Raw genomic sequence first — 8,816 nt, forward strand, 5'->3', positions numbered from 1 at the left:
TCAAATGATCCAACAGTTTGTTTAGTTTAATGGTTTGCAGGACGAGGACCCAAACGCTCATTTGGTGAATTTCTTAGAGTTTTACGACACTTTTAAAATCAGTGGCATTTCTGATGATGCCATTCGCCTTCGGTTATTCCCTTTTTCATTGATGAACAAAGCTAAATAGTGGTTGAACTCGTTACCACGAGGGTCACTACTTGGGAACAAATGATCGAAAAATTTTTATTAAAATATTTTTCGCTTGCTAAAACAGCCAAATTAAGTAATGATATCTCCTCTTTCGTGTAAATGGATTTAGAAACACTCTATGATGCATGGGAGAGATACAAGGACCTTTTGCGAAGGTTCCCTCACCATAGGTTACCACACTGGCTACAGGTTCAAACGTTTCACAATGGCCTGAATCCTTCGACTAGACAGATGATTGAAGTAGCTTTTGGAGGAACTATAAATAATAAGACACCTGAGGATGCTTATGAATTTATAGAAGAGATGTCACTGAATAATTATCAGTGGCAAGTCATGAGGACAAAACCAACGAAAATAGGCAGCATTTTTAATGTCGATTCGGTCACCATGCTCTCTAATCAGGTAGAACTTTTGAATAGAAAAATTGACGGTTTTTTTGGTTCTTCACAGGTTCACCCAGTAATGCAGGGTGAAGCAAGTGGAGGTGGATCAAGCAATTCAGAATATCCACCCTATGGCCACAACATAGAGAATGAGCAGTTAAATTACATGGGTAATAATCCTCGATCTTAAAATAATCCTTATAGTAACGCTTACAATACAGGTTGGAGGAACCACCCAAATTTTTCATGGGGAGGCCAAGGAAATCAAAGACCACCACCACCTCCAGGATTCCAACAACCACCCTATCAACAAGAGAAAAGGTCGAACCTTGAGGAGATGCTAACAAAATTCATCTCGGTGACAGAAACTCGTTTTCAGCATACCGAGACAGCACTTAGGAATCAACAAGTGTTGATTCAAGGGCTCGAAACTCAGATAGGACAGCTTGCCAAATTAATATCTGAATGACCACAAGGTAGCCTGCCGAGTAACACTGAATCTTGTAAGAGTATGCCCAAAGATCAATCATGAGATGGTTGTAATAACATACTTGGTTTATCATGTTTATTAATAATAAGGCGTTGCCATTATTATTTCAGCTTCTTTTCTGTGTACATAAATAAACTATTTTATAATAATGTCCTGAGAATAATATGATTATTCTTAAAAGATCCTTAGTCATGTATTATTGTTGGCTAGGACAATAATAATGCATTAAGACTAACATGTAGTTGATTGATGATAAAGAGTTGTCATTGATATGGAGTGTCAGAATCAATGCATGAATATGTGTGTTAGAGAACAACATATTGGATTGACCCGCTATGAGTATGTTTCTTGGATTATTATGTAATTGTCACAACATTACTCATAGTGATTAATATGTATATGATCCTCATACTTGAGATCATCTTTATCCCAACATCGTGAGTTGTATATTTTGATACAGTCAAACAAACATCGTAACTGGTTGTTCTATAAAGACTGATGTTGGATATACCACAATCTATGTTGAGGGATAGTTGATCAATATAGGATAAGTCCCTCCTACATAATGGGAGTAATATCTCAGGCCACTTGATTGAGTGAGGCTAGAAATGCATGGCCATGCTCAAATAAGTTGATATGAGATGTCATACTTATTTGTGTATCATAGTCTACTCAAGGTATCAAGAAACATGGGATGGACTATGCAAGTGTGACTATTCCATGACTTGTGTCCATTCCAAAGATATAGGACTTAAGGATTAATGCATGAAAGGTTAATCACAAAAGGTTATGTCGAATCATGACTTCTTGTAACTTAGGTAGCATTGATGCATTGCTAGATGCCACTCATTGTTTGTAACATTAGATTCGTTCTAATATTACTGCTAACGTTACAATAACCTATAGGGTCACACTGTAACACCCCTAACTCGTGACCGTCGCCGGTGTCGGACACGAGGGGTTAACGGCCAAATCCTCTCAAGGTACCAACCAATTTGACATTACCAGTCAGGCTGGAAAACTGCGTCACCGTCGCCTTAAAAATCATATCTCGAGTTTCAAAACTCGGAAACTGGTTTCGTAAATTTTCCCTGAATTTATACTCACATACCCATCCATGAATTTATTTCTAGAATTTTCGGTCGGGCCAATTGGTACAGTTTATTAGTTAAAGTCACCCATGTTACAGGGATCGACTGCTCTGACCTTCGCGTGTTACAACTTGAATATCTCTCTGTACAGGGCTTTAATACTGGTGCCGTTTGTTTCTAATGAAACTAGACTCAAAATGGAATCTGTAAATATAAGGCATGACTCCTAATTATTTCTGGATAATTTATGGTAAATTTTCAAAGTTGCGACAGGGGACCCAGAAACCGTTCTGGCCCTGTCTCATGAGAACTTTAATATTTCTCAGTATACTGCTCATATGGTCGTTTCATTTCATCCATATAAAAATAGATTCATCAAGGTTCAATTTCATAATTTACTCACTATTTAATTCTACTTCTACTATTTTTAGTGATTTTTCAATCTCATCTCACTGCTGCTGTCCGCAACAGTTACTGCAGTAGACTATGCCAATTTCATGAATCTTTCCTTGGCCTTAATCATCCATCATACATGACACAAATTATGGCCACCTTATCAAAATTAGAGTTTCTAAGACTCGTGGCTATAGGTTCTAGCATCCCACTCGACGACCACATAGGCCATTTTCACATGGCTTAAAGTTTACAACCCACAATTCGACAAAATATAATAGCCTATACATGCCAAATGTTCTTCAACAACGAAAACAATACCACAAGATTTCAGCGGTGTGATGACTTCAACGACGGTCCCGATCACGCAAACAATACGAGTCCGAGAGACCTAAAATGGGTGACAAGAAAACACCGAGTGAGTTTACAACTCAGAAGTCATAAGCATTCATCAATCCACCGATAAAGTTACTACAACATGTACAACAAACGAGGCTAGGTACTCATCCATATCGAATCTATACCATAGTACCTCGGACCTTCGGTCCAATCTCGTACCAAGTCATACATTCACATTTCATATTCTACACAACAAGATAATCAAGCATTTTTACACATTAACTCATTTTCCAGCACAACCATACAATTTCAATCATCACATAGATTTAAGGCTTACCAAATTCAACCCCAAGCATGAACGTATTCTCTATTCGTCATGAGCTCGAGGTACTTACCGATCCGCTGTCCATACTCAATTCAATGGAGACACACCCTCCATATATATAGAGTACGCACACAGTGCTTACCACTCGATTTCGCACACTTAGTGCCACGCAATTTAAGCCACACACACATTGCCATACCCTTCGAGCTCGCACACCCAAGGTCAGTATTTTTCCAGCTTGCACACATAGTGTCATATTTTTCCAGCATGCACACTTAGTGCCTTATATTTCCAGCACGCACACTTAGTGCCATATATTTCCAGCACGCACACTTAGTGCCAATCTCGTCACCATACACACGTATTGCCCGCACACATAGTGCCAAAGCAAACTTTCTACACATTCCACTATTTCTTTTACATTCAACAATTATCCTCACTCCATACACATACAATTTCATTTATACATATATAGCATTCCATTAAACACAATTGCATAGATTTTCCAATCATTTAAGCAATATCAAACATATGTGCTTAATGACTTACTTTGTTTGGGGTAGAACGGTTCCAAATCGGCTACTCGTTTGCTTTCTCCTTTCCTTTGTCCAATCTAGTTCCCTTTGCTCTTGAGCTAAATCAAACAATTTACCTCTCCATCAAACACAAACATACGGCATTCACATGCATTATTATGGTTATTGGCGAATACTTAACACAACTAAGCGAAAATTTACTCAATCTCATCTTAATTTATTGCTACTTATTTATCAAAGTTTCCAATACAAGGTATTTAACACCTATGCCCATTTATACCCCATATGGCGAATGCTTCATTCCTTACCCAATTAACCATCCAACAATTTTTCAGCCTCATTACCACCCTTTTCATGTCTAATTGTTTAAATACTCTCAAGCTCATTCACAAGTACTATTATACATCTCATTAAGCATTAATCATTTTGCAACATAAATTCTATAGCATGGCCGAATACTCATGCACACACACATAACAACAAGAACTCAATGGCACAAAATTTCCTTTTTGTTAAACATTCGAACTCACTCATCTCCATGCTTTCATTACAACAACATCAAAACACTCACCAAGGAAGACAACATGCATGGCCGAATACTCATGCACACACACACATAACAACAAGAACTCAATGGCACAAAATTTCCTTTTTGTTAAACATTCGAACTCACTCATCTCCATGCTTTCATCACAACAACATCAAAACACTCACCAAGGAAAACAACATGCATGGCCGAAATTTAACTCACCTAACAACTTAGTTTCGATTTGAGATTCAAGGAAAATTTTGAACCAATCCTCCAAAATTCACACATGCATTTTCACATATTCTAGACAATAAATATTACGTTCGAACATGTCGGTGACTCGGTTTAGCGGTCCCGAAACCACTTCCCGACTATGGTCAATTTTGGGATGTCACACACACCCTATGGTTGAAATGAACAAGGTAAAACATAGTTGGTATATTGCTTGGTTGTCACATGAATTAAATTAATTATAGAATTAATTTAATTGGGCAATCAAATTGTTGAACATACTATATGTACAAGGATGTTGTACACATAATCAGAACATAATTTTATTGATATATGAATTTAGTTCATATATAAGTTTAAATAAATATAGTTTACTGAAATCTTTATTATAATTAATGTAATTATAATTTTTCGGTTAAACATTATTATATTTATTTGAATGATAATTATTATGTTCGGATTAATTTTAATGAATTAAAATTCATTATAAATATATACCAATTAAGAGGGAGTTATATATAGAAAGGGTAAAAACCCTAAAAAGTATATATAAAAACTAGTCCGAAAATATGCAAGGTGGTCTAGCAGCCGTTTAGCAAAATACTCTCTGAAAATAGTTTTCTAGGATTTCTACCGTTCATTGTCAATCGGGTGGACTACGTAGAGGCCGACATTGAAAAAGGTTGCGGCTTGGTTCGATAGTGGTTTAGCATTCCTATTGCCTAGGCGTCGCTGTCTACTCAGATTGAAGTTTTGGTAATTTCGAAACCCTTTTTCTCACCCCGATTCGTTCCTTACACATGGATCCTTGGTTTGGATCGCCGGAATGTTTTAATTATTTTATTTTTCCGCTGCGCCTTGGAGGCACCGGCGTTCCAACAAATCTAACCCAAGGGAGCATCTCAATGCAATTACCATTCAAGATGAGGAAGGGTTAGTTTCACCTGAACCAGAACCGAGGCAAGAAACTGTGGTAAGTAAAGGTAAAGGTGAGTTGGACCACAATGACCAAAAACAAGTAAGTAAAGAGTACAAACCACGTGTACCATACCTAAATGCGACAATGAAAGACCACTCAGACGAACAATTCGGTAAATTCCTTAAACTTTTAAAGAAATTACATATTAACTTACCATTTATTGAAGCTCTTTTGCAGATGCCGAACGCATTCAAATTTTTAAAAGAGCTTTTAGCAAATAAGCGAAAGTTAGATCAGGCGCCGCATGTGGAGTTAAATGCAGTTTGCTCAGCCATATTACAGAATAAGCTGGCCAACAAATTGAAAGATCCAGGGAGTTTTACGATTCCTTATTTAATTGGTAGCTTAGATGTTAATAATGCTTTGGCTGATTTAGGGCCTAGTATCAATATCATGCCTTATAAAATGTTTAAACAACTAGGTCTTGGGAAACCCAAATAAACTAGGATGAGCATTCAATTGGCCGATAAAACTATCATATTTCCTAGGGGTATTATTGAAGACGTACTCGTTAAAATTGACAAATTTATATTCCCAATTGATTTCGTTGTTCTAGACATAGAGGAGGATAGTAACGTGCCTTTAATTTTAGGAAGGCCCTTTTTAGCAACTGCCAAAACTATAATTGATGTTGGTACAGGTAAACTCACACTTCGTGTAGGAGATGAAACAATCACCCTTCAAGCTCGTAATTTGAATAACACATTGAAAATTTAAGGTGGTTGTATAAATCATACTATTAAAACTGACAATGTGGTGCAACTTACTTTGCAGGAAACAGGTTTAGAGAACACACCTGAGCCATGTTTGAGTAATAACAAAGGACCTATCTATGAAGAACGAAGGCTACAAATCAAGGAACTAGATGAATGGCAGACACATAAACTAATGACACACGATAAACCAAAACCACACCATGACGAGCTCAATATCTCACCAAATCAACTTAAGGTTGGAGACAAAGTACGACTAGATGCAGCAGACCCTCATATTGCCACTTCTGAACCTAATAGAACAATCCCTCTTACGGTACTCAGTATTTTCCCATATGGTACACTTGAGGTAATTCATCCCAAATTTAGTACTTTTAAGGTAAACAGTACTCGTCTTAAACCTTATGTTGATAAAATTGATAGCAGGGATGAGGAGTGTAAACTCCTCGCACCACCATGACCATGCAACAGAAAGGTAAGTCGAGCTTAGACTATAAATAACCACTTTTCAGGAGGCAACCCGAGCATTAACGATGTTAACTTCTTTAAAATTTTAGTTTTTGACATTTAATCACTAACTGAGTCATTGAAACACAGGTTTTCTAATCCACAAGGCCAGGCACACGAGCGTGCCTTAGGTCGTGATCACACCACCAGAGGAGACACGGCCATGCGATACAGCCATGTGAAAACAGGGCAAAATTTTTTCGTAACACAGGATGCGATAAGTTTCCACGGCCGTGTGACGTGGCCTTGGGCAAGTCTGTCAAACCAACACAGGCGTGCGACACACCTATGCCTATAAACCGTGGTTGAAACTGAGAATTTAGCACGGGCGTACGACACGCTCATGCCCATCAACCGTGCTTAAGACTGATAAAATACCACGGGTGTGGACATCCATACACGGCGTGGGAGAAGCGAACGAAGTATAAAACATCCGTTCGACACGGCCGTGTGCACCCACACACCCAAGGGACACGAGCGTGGGCCGAATGCCAAACTTACCTAAATTTAAAAAATCGCGAAACACACGGGAAAAAATTAGGGCACACGGCCGTAATATATATACCCCTCACTATTCATCACCCCCTTCCCCAAAATCCCTAACCCTAGCCGCTGCAACTTCACATGCCCTACCTGCCATACACATGCACCGACCACAGTACCTCGACAACCCAAAGCTCCTCCCTCTTGCGTTTGTTCACCTCTTTTTCCCTCTATTCTCTCCATTCTTTTACTTATTTCATGATATTTTGTTTTATTTTGAGAAATTAATCATACTTATAATGATAGAATACTTATGCTCTTTGTTAAGAAATTTGCCATGTTAGTCAATACATTTTGCTACAGTCATCCATTTTTCTTGTTTCCATAAATTTCATGCTTACCCACACCATATTTCATACTTATCAAACCCACATGCATTCATTCACTAGATATTTCCGTAGTCTAATTCATAATAATGACTTAATATATCTGATTGGGTTATTTTTTTTAGCATAGTTGTTCTTTAGTACATGACTGCTATGAAGTATCTCTATTTGTTTTACCATGTATATTTTTTTCCATGCTATGGTTGGAGAGTAATTTTATTTTTATTTCATCTTACCATTGTAGGTATACTATGTCAACCTCACATAGCAAGAAGACCGCCGTCCCCGCTTCGAAGAAAAGGAAAGGAGCAACGTCGTCCTCGGGTCCTACCGCTAATATCCGTCACCCTTTCCTCCAGTTTCCCTTGGGACCCCAGGAGGAACTATTTCAGATATTACAGGCCCGACCCCTAGGTGTGGGCCGCTGCATTGACTGGGTCGTACTTGAACAAATTCAAATGGCTGACGCGGTCTGAGCCCTCCTAAAGAATGAATCGTGGGGACTCTTCTTTGAGATCAACGAGTCGATGTACCTCGAGCTCACAATGGAACTCTGCTCGACCTTCCATCTTCAGGTCGTCATGACAAACTTCGATGATCCTGGAACAGTCCAGTTCTGCTTTGGTGGTCTAGTGCTCCAGTTGAGCGTACCAGAGTTTGGAATTGCACTAGAGCTGTACATGGAGGAGTTCATGGACGACAATGAACTCGACACCCTTCATCACCACATCCACTACTCTCCCTCAAAGTGCTGGAAGGACATCGTCCTTACCTCGGCCACCTATTATCCTAGCCGCTCTAAGGCATCAGTCCTCACCCCATCCCTACGATTCCTACACACCATCTTGGCCCACACTCTGACAAGACGGTGAGAGAGCACTGGCGTCGTCAACACTCACGACGCTTGTTTCTTGTGGAGCATGGTGAACGAGCATGTCTTCGACCTTGCCTATTTCATTGCCCTCGCCATCTGCCATCAGACAGAGCGACATAGGAGAGGAGTCATCTCTATCGGACCCTATGTGACTCGATTGGTTCGACACTTTGGGCTCTTCAACACAACGGCACAATCATCCTCCCTCACTCTCATCGGCCAGATGTCCTCACAAGGCATCTCGAGCATGCTACATATGAGAATGATCGAGAAACAACGTGGAACCTACCTTCTTCAATACCGTCTCGTCCAGTCCACCGAGGAGGAGGACCTAGACGACATTACTGATGATGTCCCTCCACGTC

The 8,816-nt window shown here is 39.3% G+C and overlaps 1 non-coding gene across 1 annotated transcript; it reads right to left on the bottom strand.

Annotated features, from left to right (window-relative positions):
• Positions 1-258: 258 nt before the first annotated feature.
• Positions 259-365, bottom strand: LOC128286276 (small nucleolar RNA R71). The gene has a single exon (XR_008276819.1). It is a non-coding gene; the product is annotated as a small nucleolar RNA R71 (small nucleolar RNA).
• Between the last annotated feature and the right edge of the window lie 8,451 nt (positions 366-8,816).

This window comes from Gossypium arboreum, chromosome 12, assembly GCF_025698485.1.
Source record: "Gossypium arboreum isolate Shixiya-1 chromosome 12, ASM2569848v2, whole genome shotgun sequence".
Lineage (NCBI taxonomy): Eukaryota > Viridiplantae > Streptophyta > Magnoliopsida > Malvales > Malvaceae > Gossypium > Gossypium arboreum.